This window comes from Halichoerus grypus, chromosome 10, assembly GCF_964656455.1.
Source record: "Halichoerus grypus chromosome 10, mHalGry1.hap1.1, whole genome shotgun sequence".
In the NCBI taxonomy this organism is placed as follows: domain Eukaryota; kingdom Metazoa; phylum Chordata; class Mammalia; order Carnivora; family Phocidae; genus Halichoerus; species Halichoerus grypus.
The window spans coordinates 133,767,663-133,793,260 of NC_135721.1; the positions used below are offsets into that span (position 1 = coordinate 133,767,663).

Here is a 25,598-nt window from a genome sequence, read left to right on the forward strand (position 1 = left end):
AATTGCCAGGTTTGCTGAGATTAACAGAGGTATATGAGTTCTCTCGACGCTAGCTGGTACCCAGCAAGAGCATAATAAATGGCGGCCATCATTAGATTAAAAAGCAGGCGACTCACCTGACCAGGCAAGGCATGAGGGGTACGAAGATGTCGGTGCTCATTTATTAAATGATCTGGAGTGGCTGATACTGAGCACGTAAATTCAATTTGTATGATGACAGCTAGTGTGGAGACAGGAAGAAAAAAAATAACAAGAAAAGTCCACTGGGAGACAGACCTACATGGCAGCCCAAGGTCTGGCTGCAGACACCCAAGGTGGGTGGCTGGCTGGGGGTCCTGCCTTCGCAGGGCAGAGCCGGGTGACACCCAGGGGTCATCCCTCAAGACCAAAGGGTTCGCCTACGTGTCCTCCCCATATCCCTACTTCCTCCATGGCACATGGACTCCCCTCCCCCAGTCTATTCCGCACCCAGCAGCCAGAGCAATTTTTAAAAATATCGATGGAATCACTGACTCACGCTCAGATTACAACCCTACGAGGCCTGCTCAACCTCCCACCTCCTTCCCTTGTTCACCACACTCCAGCCATACAGGCCTCTTTCCTGTTCCCACCCCAGGACCTTTGCACATGTGGTTTTGTCCTGGGATCTTTTCATGGCCTTCCCTGTTACCATGTCGAGGAGGCTTCCCAGTTGCCCCATCCCAAATACACCACACCTCTGCCCTCTGCATCCCGTGATGGCCTGTGTGGGCCACGAGGGGCAACGCAGTGTACTGACCGGGGCCTGGATTTTCCGGCCTCTGTCTCGTTCTGACTCTCTGTGCCTCTGTTTCTTTATCTGCACCATGGGGCAAATGACAGCCCCACCACACTGGCCTGTTCAAGGACCGTGAGGTACCCAGAAAGCCTGTGGCATGTAGAAGCGCTGTGTGCATGTTGGCTACCATGAGTGATTACCTCCTCTATGAACATGCCTGCCTGCTGACTGCTGATTTCAACTCACCAGCAAGGGAGCTCCATGAGAAGGCTCTTGCTGGTCCGGCCTCGCAGTATCCCTGGTGGTTAACACCCTGCCTGGCACAGGGCACGGCCCACAGTGACTACCTGCAGCAGGAAGGCATTCATGCCTAAGGTCCTCTTGCAGGATTCACATCTCTCCGCAGAGGCCAGAGGATACACGGGTGTTGACAGAAAGTGAAGGGCCTTTCACAAACTAAATGCAACTCTCAAGGACCCAGCTGCACTCCCAGGCTTCGATCCCAGAGAAATGAAGACTTGCATTCGCTCGAAGACCTGTGCGTGAGTGTTCACAGAAGCTGCGTTTGTAACGGCCCCAAACTGCAAGCAACCCAGATGCTCTTCAACAGGTGAATGCTTAAACTCACTGTGGTGCATCCACCTCGCAGGACGCTATTTGCCAAGAAAAGGAGCGAACTGTTGATCCACAAAACAACCTGGATGGATCTTCAGAGAACTACCTGAGCGAAGAAAGGTCGCACACTGTATGGTTCTGTTTCTGTAACATTTTCAAAATCACAAAATTATAGAGACGAACAGATGAGAGGTTGCCACCAGCGGTTAGAGAGGGAACAGGTGGGAGGCGGGTGTGGCCTCCAAGGGCGGAATGAGGGGGTCCTCGTGATGGAACTGTGGTGTCTGGACAGTGGCAGGCTCACACTTACCTACACGTGTGATAAAACAGCACAGAGTGAAACACATGCAGACACACGCACATGTGTATGCACACACACACTCGCTCAAATGAGCGCATGTCAGCTGGGGACACGTGAGTGAGGTCGACGGGTTGTAGCAAATGTCGATCTGCGGGCTGTGATCCTGTTCCATAGCTCCGTAAGTCATTACCACTGAGGAAAGCTGGGTGCCGCGCACACAAGCTCTCTCTAGATTATTTCTTGCAAATGCTGCAAACCCACAATTGTAACAAAACAAAAAAGTTTTCTTAAAAAAGGGAAAAGTACGGGGGGGGGACCTTGTCCCTGGGGGCCCTAGCATCGCCCTGGCAGAGGGCAAGGCCGGCAGCCCCAAGGGATCCCCAGGACGCAGCCCAGGCCTGGCCCTAGGAGGGTGCTTTGCTGCATTGAGGGGGACTCGGAGGGGGGGCAAGAGCCGAAACAGAAGCCGCCTCCCCTCTCCCGGCCTCCCTCCCGTCTCCCGCTCACAGCATCTGCCATCTGGCTGTTGCAGCCAGCCAAATGAAACCATCTCTCGGCTGTCATCTTTCAACTTGCAGGTCTGGCTCCCAGGTTTGAAGATTAAATTCTAAACATGCCATTTAAAATTTAGAAACGAAGAAAGAAGAATTTAAGTAACCTCTAAGCACCGGCTGCGAGCGGCTTCCCCCTAGCAAAGGGCCAAGATCCTCCAGCTTCTTTCCCAAGGGGAGGGAGAGCAGCTCCGGTTCCCCCAACGTAAAATATCACTGCACCCCCAGTACAGTCACATGGCCCCCAGACAATGTCGCAACGGGTCCCCGCCTCCCCGATGTAAAGTGTCCAAGTGTGGCCCGCGACAGTGACTGCTGCCAGGGGCCCCTCAGGCCCAGAAGGGGCAGGAGCTGCAGGGACCTTCCAACCCGTGGGCATCTCTGAAGACATCTGAGTGTCCTCCTTTCAAAGACCGCTCCCCCGTCTGCTCGGGAAACCTGGACTGAGCTGGATCTGGTGTGCCAGGAACGCTGCTCCCCCCACATCTGGGGCCACGTCAGCAAACGTCTGGCCCCCCGGGGCTCACGCCGCCTGGGGGGGGAGCAAGGCTGGGCGAGCAAACGTGCAAACGAGCAGCAACCGCTCCCAGCGCTAGGAGAGAACACGAGAGGGTGGTGAGCGCAGTGCGAGGGAAGGACGGTCCCTTGGACGGGGTGCCGCGATGACCTCCCTGAGACCTGACAGGTGAGGAGCGCCGGGGGAAGGACACACCTGGCTGAACGAACGACCAGTGCAAATGCCCTGAGGTAGGAACGTGTGTCACATTCAAGGGCAAGACAGACAGATGGGCTGTGGCTGTGATGAGGTGTTAGCTGCTGGGGGCCTGGCAGACGTACACGAGACTCCCGGGCAGTGGCTGTGGGCGCCGATCTGAGCAGACGCAGCACAGAAAATGTTTGAAGATGATTCAGGTACCACTGTCCAGTGTGATGTTCCCAACAAGGCCACCCATCAGAGCGGTGGCGAAGCTCTGCGAACGCGGCCCACTGAGCCCCACGCCCCCACGTCCACCAGACTGAATCAGCATCTTTCAGGGGTAGGTCCCCGACCTGCAGGATTCCGTATTTCTTACAAGCACCCTGCTTTGGATCGACCAATCTCGGTCAGGCTTTCCCTCCTTTAGCGGATGAGTTGCTTGTTCAAGCAAACTCTGAGCTGAAGTCCCGGATGCAAAAGCAACCACTGGAGCCTAATATTTAACTGAGTATGGTGTAAGAGAGAGGAAGAGGGTGGACGCCTGGCACCTTGAGTGGTTTAGAGACCCCCAAAGCAGTCTCTGGGGGAGGCAGCAGCTTGGAAACCCCCAACACAGGTCACACGCAAAAAGACGATCCAGAGAGGAGAAAGAGCTACCCTGGCAAAGCCGGGGGCAGGGGCCAGCCTCCTGGTCTCCTGGGCGTGGGCCGGCCTCGCTGGTGAACCTGCGCAGGGTCAGCTGGAAGCACCCCCCCCCCCCCGCCGAGGGTGAGCGCCAGGGGCCTGCCCGTCTTCACAAGGGGTTCTAGCAAGCAGTGTGGAGCCTGGCTCACGCCCCCCTTATGCCCCAGGAACTTGGTGGGATGAGTGGACAGAGGGACTTGTGCCCATCAGACACACCGGCGGGGAGAGTTTCAGCTGCCGCGGCTTTGCCAGGCTCCGCGAAGAGCTTTCTGTGCGTTCTATCACCCAAGGCTCCCAACCAGCCACAGTGGGGAGTCCTGTCACCACCTGGATCTGACAGACGAAGAGACACCAGGCCTGCCCACACTCGCTCGGCGACCTCAAGGGCAGGCCCTGAGACATCTGCGCTTGTCCCAACTGGGAGAGGGATGCTACTGGCATCTAGCAGCTCGAGGGGCCAGGGATGCTGCCAAACAGCCATGGTGCCCAGGACACCCTACAGGACAGAATGATCCTGCCCAAATGTCAACAGTGCTGAGACTAACTGGGGCAGCAGGGGATCCCAAAAGCACAGTGCCCGGTGCACAGGACCCGCTCGACAAGCACCGTCAGGCACCAAGAGATTCCGAATTCGGCCCCAGTCTAGACAGCGACAAAGACTTCAATCACACGTGATTGGTTTGGAGAACAGTAAACCAACCCAGTCTAAAAACTGGATCTGAAAGCACGGAATTTGGGGAAAGGCACTGACTGGACCTTTCCGCGGGCTGGAGCTGCCGCAGCGAGCCTGATCACTGAAGTGGCACCTGAGCCAAGCACACAGTTGGCGCTTCATGAATGCTTATGAAAAGAGTACGATTGAGCAAGGAGGAACAGCAGCCCCCCCCCCCCCCCGCCCCGGAGGAAGGAGAAGAAAACTAACCATCTGTGGGGTTCCAATCAGTGAGAAAGGAGGGGGAGAGGGTTTCCGAAATGGGAGGGTCCACCTGTAAGAAAACCCCCAGCTGCTGCCTTCGGTGCACAGGGCGGTCACTATCCAGGAGCCCGTTCACCCAAATACACAGGAGGCTGCAAACTCAGCGGCCTCCAAGGGACCAAGTGCCTCAGTCTCCGGGGAGAGCTGCAGCGGTCCCCGATGAGCCCCCGAATGGCAACGCTCTGACCGTGGGGCAATCTTCACTGCCGGATCCCCCATACCCTCCAAACCAGCGACCTGCCCCAGACCCCGAGGGACCCCTGCCCCCCGGCCTGGGCCTCTTTCTTGCCTGGGCAATAAAGGGTCGTGTGCAAACCGCCCTGAGCCCCCAGACCCCACTCGTACAATCTGCAGGTGGCAATGAGAGAGAAGCGATCCAAGGTTTTCCTGTCCTGAGTGACGATGACAAGGGTGGTCCCAGTAACGAGAAGCCAAAGGGTCCTCCCAGACCTTTCACTTTCTCTTTTTTAAGGAGTTTTATTCTCAGATAACTGCAGATTTACATAAGTTGTAAGAAATTGAATAGGAAGATCTCCAAACACCCTGTACCCAGTTCCCCAATGGTTGCATCTTGCATAACTCTATCATCTGTGGCTGTCCCAGAAACTTCCACACTGTTAAATCAACTGTTGTTTTACAGACGAGGGGACTGAAGTCTGGGCAGCACCTCCTCCAGGTACCACAGCCAGCCGAGCTGCGCCCCCCTCAACTCCCCTCTCCGAGATCCTCCGCCCCAGAGCTTCCCACTGTTTGCACCCCACCCCTCAAGTCCTAGGTACGTGTCAGCCTCCGAGAGCCTTTGGAACCACGACCCCCTGCATTGCATCCACCACCCCCCCAGTCATGCTGACGGGCCCCCATTTCTCCTCCTCCCTGGCACCACCAGCATCTGAAACCACGTCTTCTGTCCTCTCCCCACTAGAGCCCGAGCTCCATGAGGGCAAGCATCTCCGCCCACCCCCAGCTTCTCCAGTCACAAAGGAGCTCCACTATCTAATGGATGAACGGGTAACGGCCTCTTCCCCACACCGGGGCCTGCCCTCTGTCCCAATATAACCTGCATATTCCTGTTTATGCAGCGACCTTTAGCTGGAGGTTACAACAGCTGTGCTCAGGGATGAAAGCTCGAGCAGAATCTGCATAGTCCGAGTCATTTCTGGACCCTGCCTCCAAGCAGGGGACCACCTCCGCCATCAATTCACCGCATGGCTTCGGGGAAGCTGCAGCTCTCCGAGCCTCAGTGTTCTCATCCGTAAAATGGGGGGGGAATGACCCCCGAATTCCCTTGCAAACCAAAGCATAAGCTCCCCACCGACTATGGAAGGTCCCAGGTCCTAGGTCTTCCCAGAGGTTGGAGGAACCAGCCGCTTGCCTGAGGGGGGGGGTCCCTCCAAGTCCAGCGACCAACTGCCCCCCTGACAAATGATGGGAAACAGAGCCCCTCAGCCGACAGCCCCCACACTCAGAAGACGAGAGGACCCACTGATGAGGTGAAGCTCTGACCGGCTGGGACCTACTCCTCCCTTTTTAAAATTAAAACAAAAACAAAACCCACAAATCCCTGCAAGGGCACCTACTACCCATGGAGAGCCCATGGTCCCAGTCCCAGCCGCCAGCAGAAACGAGCTCATCCCGGAGGAAACAAAGTTCAACTGACGAGCTATAAATATTTCTGCTAAATGCTGCCGGGAGTAGGGCTTTCTGCATGAGCGGGCCCCACTGAAAAGGAAGGCGGCTCACCAGATTTGTTTCGAATTATGAAAATAGATGTTGTCTCCCCGCCACATCTGTTTTGCCTGACAAATGAGCAGCAATTCGCCTCCTAAATGAGGCAGCACACCAAGGCCGCCTTGAAACCCCGGCCTCCCTAACTCTTCTGAGAAGGGAAGAATAAGGCCAGGCCTCCCAGATTTGAGCTCTGAAAAGTAGACTTTAAAATCTCATCTCTCAAGCCGCGGGCTCCTGGGGCATCCACGCACATGCTTTCGCGGGGCTTTTGCAAGGCTCACGTCTCCCTGCACACGCTGAAGCCGCTCTTATTAACGGGATCTTCTGCTGTTCTTTTAAAAAAGACTGGGAGACATGATCAATTATTTAAAAAAGCAAAGCAAAAAAAACAACCCCCACCCCCAAAACTCAAGCCAAGAGCGCATTCCTAATGTGCTGAGAAAGGACAGTTTTTGGAGGGGATTATCAATGCTGGTACCACTCATCTCTCTATGCCATGCTGGCTTGGTGACTGGGTTAATATAATCATTTTCCTTTAATTACTCCAAGACAGACCCAATTCCAGTGCAGACGTGTCTGCCAGCCCGCGGATGGGATCCTGAAGAGCCCATCCTTCTTAAGGCCCTTTCTCGCGGAGGCACCTCAGGGAGGGAGCGGGGCCAACAGTGTGTCTGCATGCATGACAAACTTGGTGATGCTGTTCTGGTCTCTCTCTCTCTTAAAGAAAGGCCCCCTCTTCTTCAATTTGGAATTTTCTCCTTAAAGGTGGACATTATGGTACTGGGGAAATGGAAGACAACCTCAGTGACAGTGTAACTCAAAACATGACACACTCAGCCACCCGACCGCTGCCTTCCAGGGGGAAGGGCATTACAGGTTTTCAGGCGAAACCGATGAAGAGCCCCACAGCTCGCGGTCTCTCACTGCAGCTCATTGTTTAGCTGCCCAAACAAAGCCGGTAATAGGAACAGACCCATGCGGGGATGATGGGAATAAGCAGCGTAAGACACCGCTCCTGCTTGTGGGTTCTGTTTGGGGAGGGGATATAAAAGAAATAAAAGGATCGGGCCAAGAAGCCCAGCGCGTTGAGACATATTTTCTCCATGCCCTCTCTCCTGCAGATGAAATGCCCAATCCCCACCCCCCACCACCCCCAAAGAAGCAGACTGATACCCTGGATTTGCTTGGCCTGGCAGAAATGAGATGCAGTTCCGGGATCCCAGGAGACATCTGGTCGGCTGCCCGCCCCCAACCCTCTCCCCACCTTTTGTGCCCCCTACCATGTAAAACCCCGAGGCAGATTGATGACTGCTGGGCGGAGGGTGGAAATTTATGGCTTGGCAGCCGGGTCAACAGCAATGACAATAGTTTGCAGGGGGTTGCGGGGGGGTCTGCTGGCGGGGTGGGGGGGGAGGGCACGACGTCTCTCTGCCTGTCCATCCTGCAGCCCCTACTTCAGAAGGGAGCTCTGGTGTCTGCCCCCTCCCAGTGACCCTAACATATAACTGGACTATAACTCAACTTGATTTCCTAAACCCACTGGCTTTGTGACCGCCTCCAGGGGGGGAGTGGAGGAGCCTCCCCCACACATCACAGAGTCGGGAGAAAGCCCAAAGTGGCCCACTTTCCCGGTGGCGGGCAGGACGATGCCATTTGCAGGTTCGGTTCCTGCAGGGATGGCAATGGGTGGCTGGGGGGTGGGGGGGGCAGGGCCTGCGCCCCCACTGCCTGCCCCCTTTCCACCCCACAACAATCACCTAGTCGCTATGGCAACGAGGTTAATTAATGCATCTGTTTGGTGTAACTACAACGTCGGACCCACTCAAGGTGCCCTGATATTTCCATCCTTCAAAAGCCAACCTCTGGTGTTTTATTTTGCCTATGGGTGCCACCCCCCCAAAAAAAAGAAAAAGGAAAAAATGCAAAAGTGGTAAGAAGTGGAGAAAGTTGCGGGAAGGGGTGCAGGGGGCTTCTGCCCACCCGCATAGGGGATGACGCTGGGAATGTCACTTTCTCTCTTTTTGTTGGTGACGGTATAAAATTAGCACAGTCAAGGAAATGTGTTATAAACACAAAGACACTGCCGGGAGGCAAAGTGCCTTCATTTCAGGCAGGGAAGAGAATCGCCCCAGAGAAGTTTGGGGAAGGCGGCGGGCGGTCCAAGGGCTAGAGGGGGTGGCGGCGGCAACCTTCCCACTCAGTGTCCCGTAACCAGAGGGAAAAGCCATTTCCCCGCGAACGTCCATCTGCAGGGCGTCTAGACATAAAGAGGACAATTAAAGAAAGAAAAAAAAAAAAAAGCTGCACGCCGCGGTCACCCAGCATCTCCTCCTGGCCGGGGCTCCGGCTGCAACCCGCGCGAACTGCCCAAACAGGCGAAAAAATGATATAAAACAAGAAAAGCCAGTGTGGGCCAGGGGGAGGCTGGGGCAGTCCGGGCCGAAAACAGTTTATGAGCAAGTGTTTTGAAATTCTGCTTTAAATAAGCCGGTAAATGAATTCAACCTTGTCAGATCTCTCTCCCTCACGCAGACCAAATATCCTGCTGGCGTGCTGTCTAGACACAGATAACAAAGGACTTTTTACAGCGCCCAGAGACGCGCTGACAAAGTAGCCAGTTAAAGATGCAGTGCTGCTTTCTCCGTCTAAAACGATTTGTCAGATGGACTTAAATGAAAATGCTAAGTTATCGGTCTGGTTTGGGGTCTGCCGGTGGACGGGGCCGGGTGGGGGGAGCGCACGGGGGCTGGCTGCTGTGGACAAGCAGAGAGCGGGTCCTCTCTGACTGGGCCACACTCCAGGCTGCTCCGGGGCTGTACGTGGCCGGCCGGCAAATCATTCTCGCTCTTGTTCCGAGGAGCTGACCGCCAGCAAGTTCCCGACACCTAGTGTGGGCGTTTCCTGTGCAGTGCTGTTCACCTCCGAGGGGTGGCAAAGGGTTAAATGAAAATGCATGGGTGGGGGCCAGAACTGGTGTGCTCCTGCCTCTGGGGGGCCCCAGAATATACAGGAGGGCGGGAATCTGGTGTCACGCCCCCCTTCGGGTTTTACGGGAGGCTCTTGCCCCTGCTTTTATAAAGCGCTGCTGCAAAATGGGGCCATGCTCCTCCCTTCCCAGGAAAGGACAAGGTCAGGGGTGGGCTGGCCTCAGGGTGCATCCCTGGGGCGCGCTCACTGTGACCCTAACATATCCGAAAGCAGGGGCTGTGCCTCTCCCCAGCCAGGCCAGGTCAAAGGGAGGAGGAACCGCACCCCAGAGCCGGTGGTGGGCCAAGCACAGGGCATGGGCAGACCGCCTGGCCAGCCTACAACCTGGGGCGGCCCGATGGGGCTGGGTCCCCTAGATGTGGGCCTCTGGTCTCTTCCGTTCAGGATCGCCAGCTTCTGGAGCAAAGCTCGATGCCCACCAGGTGCCCAACGGGGTCCTTCTTTCTGCCAACCTTCGCTACCTTCGCTGCCTTCCCTGCCGGGGTGCCGGCCAAAGGGCCGCTTCCTCTCTATGTCTGTCCCCACCGGAGGCAGCTGCTATTCTGAGACTCGCCTGCCCTCCCTTCCTGTGTCCCTCCCTCCCGCCCTCAATGTGGTGGAGTCCAGACGCCGGAGCCAGGCAGACACAGACCAAACTCCAGCTGTGGCCCCGGCAGGCTGTAGGGCCTGGGCCTCAGTTTCCCCGACCGTGAAACAGGTCCCGGCCACCCACCAGCCCTGAAGGGCTGTCATGAGCATTTAATGCCCTCCCGCGACTCACCGCTGGCCCAGGTCCTGCGGGCCTCTGCGCCCGGGAGGTGGGGAAGTGGGGGCCGCCTCGCTCTGAGGGAAGAAGAGCCCACAACGCTCCGAGCGGAGCTCAGCGCTGGGAACACGGCAAACTCCCCCAACAAATTCCTGTTAAGACGAGGATTCCTACCCAGAAAAGCTGTCTACGCCAGCCCACTGGGACCTCCCCAGGGGGTTACAGCGACCGAAAACTGCTCACATAAAGGGTATTACAGGCTATGTGTTCCCCCTTCCACACGCTCATTTTTAATAAAAGGCTGATGCTAATCTCCGCTCCTCCCACGGGGAACGGCCCACGGCTCCCCGTCTGTGGGCAGAACCTCTGGTTTCACCCGGACACGCGGAGTGAGGTGCTGGAAGATGTCCGCGCCGCTGGGGATCGGACTCGGGGAGTCAGAGCAGTGTTCTCGTCGGCCAAGGGGGTTCAGGCGGAGCGTCGGGAGACAGAGGTCCTCACGGTCCCTGAGTCCAGGCAGGGCCGAGACTCGCTCGGGCAACCCGGTCAGGACTAGAAAGAACCCAGTTCCTTCCCGCACGTGTGACTCCTCCCCCCACCCCCCCGCCTTCACTCTCACCTGTAACCAGGGCAGACAGGAATCAGTGACCCCACGCCCCCAGAGCCCAGCCACCCCGATGTCGGCCAAGCCAGCACATGAGACGTTTTTGCCGACTCTTCCCCCAACATATCGTGGAGAGTCCCTGGCCTGAATGGGAATGAGACAAGTCCTGCAGGGCCGGATCGGGGCCGTCGGGATAGCACAGGAGGGGTTGGGCACCAGGGGTCACCGCAAACAGCCACCAGAGTGTCCAGCGCCTCTCAGCACCTTTGCTCCCACGGAGCCCCTACGCTGCCTGCCCTTCTCGACCCTTATGCTTTCCCCAAACTCCTCTCAAACCCACAGGGGCTCACGAACGGCTCCTTAGAGCAGCTCTCCTGCTTCTCCTTCCCCGTGGATGCGCCAACAGGTACCGTGGCCTGAGCGGGTGATGAGCGCCACACGCCACCCCAATTCTGAGGGCTTCTCCCCACCAGCACAGAGCTGGGAGGGGCCTTCTGGTGGGAACAGGCCATTCAAAGAGGCAAGTGATGCACTCCATCACACAAGCCCCATCCTGGGCATGCGCTCCCACCCCAGCCACAGGCTTCCCCGGCTGCCCCCGCCGTCAGTCCACCCTCAGTGGCCTCTGCCATGCTCTCTACAAGCTCGGAATTCACCAGGAGATGGGGCGCCTGCATGTCCCCCCCATCCCAAGAGTGAACAATATCACAGTCAACATCAAGAGTGATGGCATTCACTCCGTACCAGGCAGAGAACTCGGATTATCCCACGAAAACCCCACACTGGTTTGCCCTGTGAGGAATGCCTGCGGTCACCTGTGGCCCCATTTTACAGATGAGACTCTGAGGTCACAGACCTTGCCAGTCAAGAATGGGTCTGGAAGCAGAGTATCAAACTGGAAATTGTGTGTCTCTGCTTGGCCAGCACCAGCTCCCAGCGTTGCCCTGAGCTTCCGACGAGATGGCTTCGAGGGTCACAGCGCAGGGATGTTTCTGTCTGCCCTGCCCTTTATGAAGCACCCAGACCTCCCCGAAGTGGGTGGAGGCCGGGGGACGTGGCTCAGCGTCATCTCTTCCCACAGTTTCTTGGGCTCAGGCCTGGCTGAGCACGGCCTCTGGCCCTTGGGCTCCCGCTGGCTGCCTGGCGCAGACCCGACTGGCACAGGCTGTGGGGTTTTATTTAGACAATGTCCGCTAAGCAGCTCTGGGCGCGCAGGCCTGAGGGGGCGCCAACCTGATTGGGTTTCACAGGGCGTTTGTCGGGAGCTGCCTCCGTCCTTATGAATCGGTGCGTGCTCGGCTGGTAGGGCTGGTCACTCGACGGGCAGGCGGGGACAGCAGGCCGCCTCCTTTGAAACTCACTCCCACCCCCTTCTTCGTTTGGGGAAGACTTCTTCCAGCCTCGGCCCAAACCCCACTCTCTGGGGCCGCTCTCCACCCCCCTGACCCTGCAGAACAAAAGGGAGCGTGAGCGTCTAGACGGCCAGTCTGAACGTGAGAAGGGGGCATTGTATGACCGGGACGGAGGCCTGGCCTCCCAGGCGGAAAGGTCGGGGCACGGGGGCGACGAGAGGGGGCTCTAGCCGGGCCCGCCTCTCCGGTCCCACGCACCGCCTGTCCCTCCTGGAAAAACGAGGTGGCCAGAACTCTGCCCCGGGAATCCGGCCTGGGTCGCTGCCAAGGGTGGATGCGCTGTCTCCACATGAAAAATGGGGAATCCCTCGGCTCATCACTGAAGGAACAAATCCACGGGAAGCCCTCAGAACAGTGCCTGAAACCGGGCGGCAGCCATAAATACAAGCCATTTACCAGGATGGCCAGTTTAGAAACTTCATGTGTGTTCTGGGCTGTGGTGACGAGGGACCCTAGGGTCTTCCTGAGTCTGGAAGGCCTTGCTCCAAGCGGGGGAGGGGACCCTTTCCTGGACACTTAGGCCATGGCTGCTGGCTGTGTGACCCCAGTCCCCTATTCACTGTCTCTGGGTCTCAGGGACCCCCCCCGGCTGTATAATATAAAGCGAGGCTCGAATCAGATCTGTGGTTTTTCAGGATTATCTTACGAGCAGAAGCCTCTGGTTTTGAATGAAGGTCTGACCTGGGAGTTTGAGGGATCAGATAGACCCAAACAGCACTGCTGGTGCTGCCATGCGGCCCGGGGGCGTGAGGCCGTGCACCCACAGTGGTTGAGGTTTACCGGGCCCTTACTATGTGCCCGGTGCTGGCCAAGCCTCTCCTAACACCTATGCGCTCCTCCCCTTGCCTCTGGGACAGAAACTGTGGGCATCAGCCCATTTGACAGACAAGGAGCTCGAGGCTCTGAGTGGCAGAAGCACAGGCTCAATGTCTGGGCCGCCCGGGCTGTGCCAGAGGAGGGGCAGGAGGTCCCCCCGTCCTTCCCCCTCCCAAAATTGCTGGCGGTGGGGGGGCCTGCACCTTTCTCCCCAGCCATTGCTACCAGCTCTTTATCAGCCTTCATTGCAAATGCCCGGAGACACGCCTGCAGAGTACTTTCAGGAGAATAAGCCCGTCTTCATGTGATGGGATTACAGGCATCTTGACTTGTGTCTTGGTCATTTATCAAATTCTTGGAATTTTTGTTAAATAAGGAGCACCTATCACCTTTTACCATCAGAAGAACTGTGCTATATTCACCGCAACACAAAAGGAGACCTGCTCATTCTCCCTGGCGGGGTGGTGCGCCTTGCTCGGGCATCCTCGGGGGTCCTGGCTGGAAATACGCGGCAGGAGCCAGAAGCAGGCATGAGGGTTAGGCCCGTGATCCCCTGCTTGGAATCTGTCCTGGGAAGCACCCAGAGAGGGAACCAAAGTCTCAAGGATGCCCCCGCCCAGCAGAACTCACAGTATCTGCTCCTGCTCCAGCTGATTAAGATCTAGGACCCACGTTCCTGAATCTGTATCTCCTAGAAGAAAATTGCAAAAATGCAGGTTCCTGGCCCACTCTACGTTTCTGGATCAGCACCCCAGGAGGAAAGTCGGGAAACCTCTCCTTTTCGGTTCCATATGTAAGGGAACCACTGCACCCGATAAATTAGGATGCATCCACAGCAGGGGACCCAGGTCTGCCCCCCCACCGCTGCCTACCCCCCACCAATTTACAGGGTTGATGGAAAAGCAGGATCAAGAGAGAAAAACGGTCCCACTGCACTGGGCCCACCTCTGCCCCTCGATGTGTCCTGCAAGACTTCCAACAAGCTGTGCTGTGCAATCATTGGTTTTCTTGCTGATTTTCTGTCAGCCATACTCGAGTTTGTCTTTTTCTTTCGTGGCTGTGTACTTCCAGAACATTCGGCCTGACACATAGTAGGTACTCAATAAATGTGTTGAATGAATGTGCATGAATGAAAGAGTAAAATATTGAGGGAAATTACCCACCAGAAAGGTTCCTTCACGAGCACAGAATTACAGATGACACACCCGGCCCCAAGTTCTGGCACTTCTTCCTCATTAGCACATGCATGGAGGTGCCTTCGGCAGGGGGCTGGGCTGGGGTCCCCGAGCCGGCTCTGAAAGGGGAGGGGCCGTGACGCAGGGCTGAGTCACAAAGGGTCTCTGGGCAGGTTGTGGCAAGGGTGAAGGAGCTGCCCGCGGGACGACGACTTAATAACAGAACACGCTACAATTCTTGAGCATTTACAAGGCACGGAGCACTGAGCTAAGCACATATTCCTCATTTGATCCCCACTATGATCCTATGAAGTGACTGACTCCTAGGATCCCCATTTTACAGATGAGGAAACAGAGGCTCCGAGCAGGGCAGCAACCCCAGGGACACTCCCCTAGTCGTGCGGGTCCAGGCCGTCTGGCTCCACAGCGGGCCCTGCCGCCTTCCCCTCCTTGTGTCTGGGTCCTCAGTGCCCACTCACTCCAGACACACTGGGTCTGGCCTTTTCGAGCACCTCACCAGGCTGCAAGCATCGGGGTGTACCTGTGAAATCGTGGGGTGCAGGGGTAGATAATGGGGCTGTCAGGGCCAGAGGCAGGAAACCACAGATGGCCAGGAAAGAGGGGCGGAGCCCCCAACCTCAGCGTCCCTGGTGCCCAGTGTCCCCGAGCCTGGTCCTCCAGAAGACCCCTCCTCTGCTCAGAGGAGCCTGTACCTGGCCTACAGCCAGTGGAGGACGGGCAACGCCAAGGCCACTCTTGGCCCCAGGACGGACTCCTGGAGGGCCGAGGCTGCCAGACGGAGGAGAGGCAGAGTGGCCTCTCCCATGCCGGGTGGCGCTGCTGGCTTGGCACCCACAGGCAGGGCGGCATAGAGCGGCCAGAGTCAACCTGGAGCTCCAGGCCTCACCCGGACACTCTTCAAGGTGGAGAGGAAAGGCAGAACTCTAGGAGCCATGAGCTACCATCTCTCCCAGTGACTGGCAAGGCTCTTCAGATCCGTAAGGGGCCATGACGATCCCTTGGCGGAGCCCGCAGCCCACAGCTAAATTCATGGGCATGGGAGCCAGGCTGCTGGGGTTCGGGTCCTGGCTCTGCCACTCACCAGTCATGGGACCTACGGCAAGCGCCCTCTAAACCTCTAAACCTCAGTGTGTCCATCTGCGCAATGGGTCTAATGATAGGAACTGTTGCCAGGGGGCTGGGAGGATTCCATGGCACAGGGACAGTGCTGGGCAATGTGCTTATGGGCACAGAGGGGCTGCCCAGGACTTGTTTTACTCTTAGGACTACTTTCCTGGCTTTCATACTTCCAGTCCCTGCTGGGGAAGTGGTCAAATCGGACCGGGATCAACCTTAGGCAGAATGACGGCACAAAGAGACAGCACAAAGCCCAGACAGGCCCCGAAGCAACAGAAGCACACCGTGCGCACTGAGCCTGTGAGCAGGCCAGGGGCCTCCGCCTCTGCATTCCCACCCGTGCGGCCAGGACCTTTCACATTCCAGCCAAGCTGCAATGCCCCTGTGGGTTGCAATAAAAATTCCTAGACAGGTAGTCAGGTAGGAGGCCGGCCCTGGGATGAGCAACGAGAGGGCAAGGGGGCAAGTGCCCTGCCGCTGAGGCCGGGGGGGTGAGGGATGGCCTCCTTGCCTTTTCCTCTTGGTCCCCAGGCCCGGACCCAGACCCGGGATCTGAGGCCTGGGCTCCAGGCGCAGGAAAGTCTCTTGAGTCGGGAGCTCCTTGGGGAGGATCCTGCCTCCCCCAGCCAGACCAGTCCCCCGGAGGGACTCTGCTCCCTGTGACGAGGTTCGACTGTGGTGTCATTGTGGGGTCTTCAAACAACTCCCTCCACCACCTGTCACACACCAACTGTCTTGAAAATAGTCGAAATAAAGCATAAGGTCTGCCAAACCCCAAGCCAGACAGGCGGCAGAACTTCTCCCCAAAGCCTCTGCCACCAGAGCCTTTCCCAGCAGGGACCCGCTGACGGCAGGGGTGACGCAGTGTGGACGGCCCACGCACCCCTGCGAGGCCCATAGCCGGGGCACACCTAGGCCCTTTGCTTCACTTGCGTCCCCCTGCGTCCCCCTACCCCAGAGCCAAAACCGCGCATTAGGAGACTACGTGGTAAATCACAGATCAATTCTGCAAAGCATCAAACCATCTCAGGCGCCGTAGGGCAATTAAATTAGGGAGGCTTTTTTTCCATTACCAAAAAAGAACTTCAAGATCTAGGTTAGAACACACACAGAGACCCAGACGACACACAGCTGTGACAGGCACTCCCCTGCAAACCGCGTGGGGTGTGTCCAGAGTCCGAAGGGGCCGAGGCTTGGCTTTCCCACCGTCGGCACCATCCCGAGAACAAGCCCGGAGCCCCATCACCTGCCGGATGCTGCTCCCAGCTCTGTGTCTGGAGGAAGGATGCGGGAGCCGCTCTTCACCCCTAACTTCCTGCCCCTGAACTTGCCCCTGGGGTTCCCTTCCCTCAGAGGACCCTGTAACCCTGTGACCTGGCTCTCATTAGAATCGTGCTGACCCCGACCTTCAAATGGCCGGTGACCTTAGAAGACCGAAGAGCGAGGTGCCACATTCTGCGGGAGGTGCCATCCATCTGTGGTTGCTGCCGGGGACCCCCGAGGAGTCCTTGGCAGGTGTCTCTGAGAGCGTAACTCCCAACCAGGCTTCCCGGTTTTTGCCATTTCCAAGTACCCCATTAAAGGAGTTAAAATTCCTAAATAATTTCAAAATTTAAATCCTATTCAATCAACTCACTTTTACTACCTACTCTTCTCTTAAACGATAACCCACAGGAAATCGGGGACGTGTTTGTTCCATTTGTCCCAACGTGCTTTTAACATACATCAGCCTAGGTACTGATCTGCGAAATTTCAAATGCCCATCCGCACGCCATCGAACGTGTTCTCACAGGCTACGGGTTTGCTGTGGGCCTGTCGATTTCTCCCCACCTACAAGGTGAGACAGTTAGGACACGGGTGGCTTCAGTGGAATCCAGAGGCAGCTCAATTAACCGTGGGCAAGCATGCCCTTGGGCAAGTGACTTCTGTCCTCCATACCTCAGTGTGCCCGTCTGAAAAACAGGTCTGGGGACAGCAGCTCCGCGGGGCCCCCACGTGACCTGGCGGCTGGCCTAACGACAGGCATCAGTGACAGCAGGAGTGAACTGGGTTACAGTCCAAGAAAGTCCGAACGCTCAGTGACACCCCCATCTGACAGACGAAGCGAGGACCGGGGGCACCAAGACCACGACAGCCATGCCACCACATTCTGAAGCCATTCTGCGGTTTCTATTCCTTCTGCAGAGAAGGCTAGCCGGGGACCCCGCTGCGCCAGCCCCACGCTCCCCCAGGGAGGCCTGCTCCAAGCCCCGGCCCACAGCTCCACTCGGAGGCCCAAGCCATCCGTCAGCCGGCAGGAACGCGGCCTCCCTGCTACCTCCTGAGTAAACCGCCTCCCCCAGACGTGATTCATACCTGTCTGGGGTCACCCACATCCTCATTCCCTGCAAAGGAATGCACGCCAGGTGAGGCCAGCAGGCGGGCTGGCATCGGGGGCTGGCGGGGCTGTGCCAGGTGGTGACAGAGCTGTAGCCTGTTGGTCTTCAAGGACTCCGCGGCCACCCTGAGTCCCCCCAGCCGGGGCTGGACAGACGGACGTCCGGGCCGCGCGTCCCCGTGTACGAGGCCCAGATTCGGGTTACAAAAGCTTTTCCCCACGGAGGCAGCCGACATTCCACCCGTGGACAGTGACTTCTCTGGGTCCAGCGTGGCCCTCGACAGTCCCCTTGCCCTGGTGAGCGGTGCCACCCCGAGCCTCCCCCACGCTCGGGAATACTACGCACGAGTAAAAAGGCATCACCTCGGATCCACATTACGCGATGGATCTCAAAGTTGGGAGACTGAGCAAGAAGAGCCAAACAAGAGGAGGGAGCATCCAGTGTGACCTCATGTATCTGAGTTCTCCACGAGGGAGGACTGGCCAGCAGTGCTCCAGGGGGTGGGCACAGACCGGAAGTGGCGAGGGGACCCCGTCCAGGGACGGAAGGTTCTGCGTCGCGGTCTGGACAGGTGTCCCATACACGTTTGCCGAAACTCATTGCAGCAGATGCTATGTGTGTGCACTTCGTGTCTGTAAATGACACCTCAATAAACACATCGGAGTGGGGAAAACACGGGTTCCAGGGGAAGGTTAACAGCTTAAGGGAAAAGAAGGGACAGCGGGTGACGTCTGATGGGCTCTTCCTTCTCGCAAAGCCCCAGGTTTGATGATGCCCATTTGACAGAGAAGAAAATCGACAAGAGAAGATGGCAGAGCAGGGAGACGAGCATCAGGGACAAGAAAACCTCCGGTCCAGAAAGAACATTCTGCCTTCAACCGGGGGGGCCTACCGGTGCCGTCTCTACTTATCTTCTCCCCCTCTGCCCCTTGTGCCAAGAAACCTTTTCCCAAAAAAGTAAGGTGCCACCTCCAGTGAAGCAGAAGCCTCGCACAGGTCGCCAAAACCCCAGAAGGCAAAGGTTGCGGGCAGTTCAGTGGCAGCCCAGGTGGGAACCGTGTCCGGCCAGCCACAGGGAGCAGAAAAAGAAGCCAGGATGCCGAGTGCCCACCCTGATCACGGTGCTCACCACACCCCAGGCAATCCCCCCAAGTCCGAGGCTGGCCGGAGGCCTCAGGGGGCACTGAGCCGTTCCAAGCACCCGGTGCGGAACACAGCACACGGGTGAGCCCCGTGCTGGGAGGCAAGGCCAGGCTGCCTCCAAGAGGGATGCCCATGAGTGGGAGCACCATCCCGGCACACCCAGAGTCCCTGTCGGTGTGAGGTGTCCTGGGATGACAAGTTAAAATTCAGAATCAGGCCTCCATTACTAAGAGAAGGGCTTTGGGCTGAAAACGGGCCTTGGTTTTCTCGTCTCCCCCCCTGGACCTCGGCTTAGCTGCGGCCACCTCCGAATCACCCGGAGGGTTCAACATCCCGGCTGCCTACCCTGCCCCAGTAACTGGCCTGGGGTGCACCTGCGCATCGGGCTTGCGGGCCCCCAGCACCAGGACCGGCTGAGTGCAGAGGGGGCCGGAGGACGCCTTCCAGCCGTGAGGCTCCCTAAGCTCTCCCCACCCACTCTCCGGAGCCCAGACCCGCCCAGCACCCCACAGACCACGGTGACCCCTCTCTCCCTTCAGCCGCAGCTCAGTGCCAATGCCGGACAAACCCCTGCTCTCTCAGGCTTGAGCCCTAGGCATCGCCGGCAGGTGACCCTGCCAAGAAGGGGTGTGGAGAGGACTGAACGAGGCGGCTGGAGAAGCCAGAGAGTCCACACCCTTGCAGTGGGGGACGGGTGGTTCTGACGTTTAGGGGATGGTGGGCAAAACCACAGGTTCAAATCCTGCCCTGCTCCTCGTGAACTCCCACACCGTGGCATGTGACCTACCTCCCGCCCCCTCAGCTGCACACAAGGGGTTGCCCCAAGGACGGTGAGGCAGGGCACGCGGAGTGACGGTCAGCAGGAATAGCTGGGGTGTGGAAGCCACAATGTCACTGTGGGCAAACACTAAGAAAACGATCAAATAGACAAAGTTGCTGGGTGCTGGCTGCCCACTCCCTGAACACTCCCTGCCTCCCAGCCTCTCCCCTTTCTTGTTCTTCTTCCCAAGCCCCATCCCCCTCGCCCGAGTCTATTCTGGGGAAAGGGTCCAGAGCTCATTCTCACTAGAGTGTAAAGGAATGCTGCAGTGTGCTTAGGGTAGGGCTCAAGATATCCAGCGCAAAGAGGCTGTTGAGGTAAAGTGGAGGCTTCAGTGACATGTAGGTTCGTGACCCCGATTTTAAAGAAAGACAAATGAAGTGCTGTTGAGGAGCTGGGGAGTAACAGGGATGGGGTCTTTCTGCAGATCTCCCCTTGCACAAACAAGCCTGGAGGTCTGGGAGGGACCCAAGCCTGAGAGCTGAAGGCAGGGGGCTGGGGCACTCCAAGGGGGTGGCACATTCCTAGAACTCACAAAAGGGACTGCCCCTGACTTGTTTTGTAGCTCGGAGGGAGTCCTGCTGCCCTCACGCCTCTCCCCGCTGGACTGCCCTGCGCAGACAACTCCCAGCTTCCTTCCTGAGGATCATCTACGTCACGGTCGAGTCCTCTCGGAGCCCCGACTGGGAGTGGACACGGGAGCACCACCTCAGGGAGAGTCTGAGCCCAGCAAGAGTGGATGATGCTATGGATGAGCAATGTCTGTCCCGGGCAGGAAGGGCAGTACAGGACTGACAGCCACGCACTCATCCCTAATCCACTCCCGGGAAGTCACAAAGCCACTCAATAAAAAGCCCGTGTTTATGGGCTGGGTTCTCCTCTAAGTAAAGGGTCCCAGGAACTGGGGATTCACAAATTTGAGAGCCGGGCCCTCATTCGGTGATCCAGACACAGCAGGATCCAGAAGAGTTAGGCAGATAGAGAATCACCAGAGAAGCAGATGGCGGGGAGAAATATTTGTCAACTATACACAAGCAACTCTGGGATTACGCACTTGCAGGCAGGCCCCGGATTTACACGGACAACTGGAAGTTGGACTCATAATTACACCTCTGGGCTATGCAGCAAGCAACTCTAATTAGCCTCTAGACGGGAAGGTAGTGACAATTTTATTTAGAGCCAAAAGTAAGTAATAAAATTGGGCAAAATGAGCCGCTCCACGCCTAAGTCCCCACACTTTGCAGAATAACGAACGGCTTGACAATTGCAAACATCTAATAATTGTCACTTTTAGGAAAATCGAGGGGAGGGTGGTGAATGGCCTCTGACTCTTAAGCCTGGACATTTAAACTGTCTCATGGTGGACCCCAGTTGATAGAGTTTTGTTTTGTTTTTTTAAAAAGGCAACATTCTCTGCATCTGTGCCTTCTTGACAGGAAACTTAGCTCCAAGACACCGACGGGGGCGTCCCTACGTGCCAGCCTGCTCAGGAAGCGGGATCCATAAACATGGGCAAGATACATCCGAGATAGGAGCGTATTTAGCTGTGATCTATCGTAACGATCACCAGCAGCAAATGGAGTGGCGTTTAAAGGGCCTGTTGGTGTTATTTAATCGGTTATATTCACCAATGTAATCGGCACTCTCTCCATCATCTCAATACACCCTCCTCTCCCTCCCATACAATAAATAGATTAGAAAAAATAGTTTCCTTCTATGGCCGTGACCCCATCGGCTGCCAAGCTCAGCCTGGTATGAATCACTCCGGGCTCACCGTGACGGTATTCTCAAATGACTGAATGATAACGGGGCGGCACAGACACCAATAAATGAATCATGCCTTCCGCAAGACCAAACCTTTGGCTTTTACAGACACCAATTACAAAGTATAAAGAAAAGAACAAAGAAATTAACTCAGGGTGTTTGCGCAAAGTTGATTCATAGGTTTACAGAATTATTACCAACTAAATTGTTTTTAGGAAGGCAATTAGAGCTATGACCAGCTCCAGCACATCATCAGCCTATCGACATGGGAATTTGCAAAATGGGGTGGGCCAGCCACCAAAGTCTTACAGGGCTCCCGGGGACCTCACTTTCTATCTTCTCCTGGCGGGTTCTTTAAGACGTTTGTGAAATCCTCAAAACGTGCGGCCACATAAGCGATGTAGAGGAAGTAGGCACATATACACGTAGTTTCAGTAAAAAATATTGTTACTCACTTTTATTTTTCATTCTTTAAGCATAGCAGCCATAGTAGAACACAGAGCTTCTCTCTCCTGTGACCAGGATTTTGAAACACATCGTCTACAATAACCAAATGCTCACACAATTTCTCCATGCACAACTGCAGATAGTTCAGATCAAAGCTATTTTACCTACTATAAAACTTAGGGTGATGAAGAAAGAGCGTTCACTGGGGCCACATGCAAATTCTGAGCCTCTCTAACGAAGTGTGACCTCTGGGATGAATCACCCTCACAGGCCTTGGGTTGAACCCTGCTGGCCAGGCTTCCTGGACAAGCTTCTGCAAAGTGTGAAAGCATCCCCATCAGGGATATCAGAGCCTCGTGGGCAAACCGACACAGGAGAGAATAAAACTGAGCTTACACCTGGCTTAGGCTCTCAGGCAGCAGTCCCTCTTACCAGCAGCTGCCTGGACCATCATGGGTAAAGCCAGCAAGTGCCCTGGGCAAAGCCAGCCCCTGGCAGTGACCAGGTAATGAGGGCCACTGGGACAGAAAACCTCTTTCAGGAAAGGGCTGTTTGCTTTCCCCCTAAATTTCCTGGAAATCTGACTCAGCTCCCCACTTTTCTTTCTTCTGAAGATGGAGCCCGGGAACCCTGATTGGGTTCCCTGGTGAACCCCTGGGCAAAGCCAGGGAAGGCTCAGGGGTCAGTCCTGGGCACACCTGTGGGAGGCAGGGTCCCCACTGTGGCCTCCAGTCAAAGGACCTTAAAAGGCAAGTCCCCTAGCCTTGGTGGGTGGAACGCACGCATTTAAAAATATTCTACATATTTTATATCATAAAAATATCTATGTATCTTTCATATATCCAAAAATATGTGGTTTTGTATTTTATTTTTTTTTAAGATTTTATTTATTTATTTGAGAGAGAGAGCACACAGAGAGAGGGAGAAGCAGGTTCTCCGTTGAGCAGGGAGCCCAATGTGGGACTCGATCCCAGGACCCTGAGATCATGACCTGAGCCGAAGGCAGACGTTTAACCGACTGAGCCACCCAGATGCCCTGGTTTTATATTTTAAAGCACATATTTCTGTATTCCTAACCACTGACACCTAAACAAATCCATTGCTGGATTTGTCACTTTTCGCGCCCCCCAAAGCCAGGGATGGAAACACCATCATCTCCTGGAGACCTAAGGACCAACAGAGACTTTCCCACCCATGAAGCCTCCGTGACCGGGGTCAATGGCTCCCCATCGGTCACAGGGGCAGGTGAGGAACACCATAAATCCGCTCATTCGCCGACCGCTTCACTGCGTACTGAACATCTACTCTGGGCCAAGAGTCCTCACCAGGACTCAGCACAGCTGCCCCTGCCCCCATCACCACCAAAGTCCCCGTGAGGGACAAAAGATAGGGGACAACTTCTCCAAAATTAAAAGGCAGGCTGGGGACTGTTCAGAGGTTGTGTCTGTCCATCCAGCCCGGGGGAGCCCAGTGCTGCGTGCTGTGGAGAGCTAGCAGGTGCTTCTAGGGGATGGTGCGGCTTTAAGAGCTCCAAGAGCCAGCTCCTCGAGGCCAGAAGCAAACTTTATCCGGCATCCAGATCCCAGGGCCACTGGGGATTTTATACTTGCTACCAAATAATTAAAACTCTTCTGCTACTAGACCTATTTCCCAAACCCACTGACACGATACTCATTGATTTTAGTTACAATACGTCTGAAGGGAAAGAAAGTCAGACTCCGCGTTCCCCGAGGCTCCGGACACCCTCACCAGGCACGTCGGGCACCAACTCTAAGCCAAGTGACCCACCCCTTCTTCGTCCCACCCCCAACCCAATGGAAAACAAATCCATATTAGAATCTGCCGCGACATCAGGAAGATGCCATCACCCCTGAAGCCTCCCCAGGTGAGTCACGGGAGCCACGCCAGCTCCTGTCAGCATGTGGTGTCTCACCGTCAATGCCAGCTCCACTCGTGGGTGACACCGGGTGGGAGAGGAACCCCCAAAACACTCCAGGTCTAGAGGAGGTGTGTGCAGAAAAGAACGGCCCTACAAATTCTCCCGGTGGGGCCGGGGGCGGGCGGCGGCTGCGCCTTCCCGTCATTTCGATGCTCTAAGCACTGAAGCAATCGGAAGAGAGACCTCGGCCTCCCGGGACAAGCCTGGCTGAAGCAGGGGAGGCAGGTCTGCCCCTTAGTGCGCCTCTGACATTTCCAGAAGCGATGGTGGCCAGGAGGCGAAGCACCGTTCCTGCCCCCAGACGGTGGAAACTTCCTTGATGCATTCAAAATACGAGTTTGTGCCAGAGGCGCCTTTCGGTGCTCAGGCTACTGTCTTGCCCACCTACGAAGCGGGTGCTGGTCTTCCCTCCATTTCATGGGGGTGCTGGTGGTGGCCCGGGAGGGACGCGGCACATGCCCTGGAAAGGATGGTTTTCAGAATCTTTATCTTGACTGCATCCTGTCCAGTCTGGACTCTTCTTCCAGCCTACCTATGTGCCCTGCCCAGGCCCCCTTCCTTCCCGCCTCATCCACATACAGGGTCTCTACAGGCTCGGGGGACATGCTGAGCAAAACGGGCACAGTCCCCAACCCCTGTGTGTCTGGTAACCACCAGAACCAACACAAGCAACAACGAATTACATGATACCCAACACAACATGACAGGTGTGACAGGAGAGACCCCCGGGGGTGCTCTTGGAGCCCAAACAGGATGACGGGTCTGGATCCTGGGGGAGCCTCCCCGGGAGAGGCTTGGAGAGTAGGCTCGTTTCTGTTCCCTCCCGCCCCCTCCCTGGAATAAACTCGCTTTGTGTCTGCTCACTAGCAAGGCAGCTCCCAGAGGGCAAGGCTCTGTCTATGGGGTCCTGGCATTCCGCAGCACAGCCCCTACGTGATGACGTGCTGAATGGCTGGGCACCCCCTTCTCGACCCAGATGGCCTGGAAATCAGGGTAAGGTGAACAGATCTGGTCCCTCCGGGAACAGCCCTGGGCCAGTCAGCAATCTTCTGCCCCAACATCAGATGGTGGCAGTACTGGGATGCAGACAGAGACACCAGCTCCTCGTGCAGCCTGATAAGGGACACCCGTCTGGGGGACACCTTGCAAACGAAAGATAGCCAGTGTGCTGCCGGAGTGGAATGGCCCTGACTGTGCACCCAAGATCTGTGAGCGTTCTTCCCCAGTGAATGGCCCAATGTGGGCTTGCAGTCTTCGGACGAAACCTAAATTACCACTGCCATGTCGAGTCTTGCAAAGGTAAGGCTGGGGCTCGGGCAGTCGATGTGGTGTAGTGGGGAAGAAACCTTGGGAGCATGAGCGTGGGGTCAGGGAGCTTAGGTTTGAATTCCAACAGAGCATCAGTTCCTGGCTGTGTGACCTGGGGCAAATGTCTTACCCTCTCTGAACCCAATTTTTTTTTTTTTAAATCTGTAAATCGGTGATAGCCAATAGCTCTCTCACAGAGCTGTTTTGGAGATTGAGAAAAATGCGTCACTAGTACTCCCGGCACGTAGTAAGGTCTCCAAATCCAACTAAGAAAGGGAGTAGCACCAAAAATCCATCAGTCACACTGGAAACAGAAGAGAAAAGCCATGCTGTGGCTCTGGGAAGGCCTGGGGATGCCCCAACCCTTTCCAGGCCCATCCCCGGGCACCGAAGCCCCTGCTCTTGTCAGCAAGCCATTCTGGGACTTTTCCCAGCTTGGTGACAGACACTTCTACCAGCACCTGACAAGGCCCTGACGAGACCCAGAGGTGTCACAGTTTGGCTCTGTCGTGTCACTCGAAGGGAAAGTGAGGTTGATTGTCAATGCTCCAAGTTGTCATGACTTCGTGAAGGGGTGCAGCCCACCTCGGAGAGGGGGCAGGGCAGCACGTGA

At 56.3% G+C, this 25,598-nt stretch overlaps 1 protein-coding gene across 3 annotated transcripts in view; it reads right to left on the reverse strand.

Annotated features, from left to right (window-relative positions):
- Positions 1 to 25,598, reverse strand: part of PMEPA1 (prostate transmembrane protein, androgen induced 1) — a 55,562-nt gene that overhangs the window by 23,919 nt on the left and 6,045 nt on the right. The window contains exons 1-2 of one of the 3 annotated variants that reach the window (XM_036094454.2): positions 1,004 to 1,478; positions 117 to 220 (exon numbers count right to left, since the gene is read on the reverse strand). The exons of the other annotated variants lie outside the window; for them this stretch is intronic. The gene's annotated coding sequence lies outside the window, so the exon portion shown is untranslated. Of the gene's footprint in view, positions 1 to 116; positions 221 to 1,003; positions 1,479 to 25,598 lie in introns of those variants that run through there. 3 annotated transcript variants of the gene reach the window in all.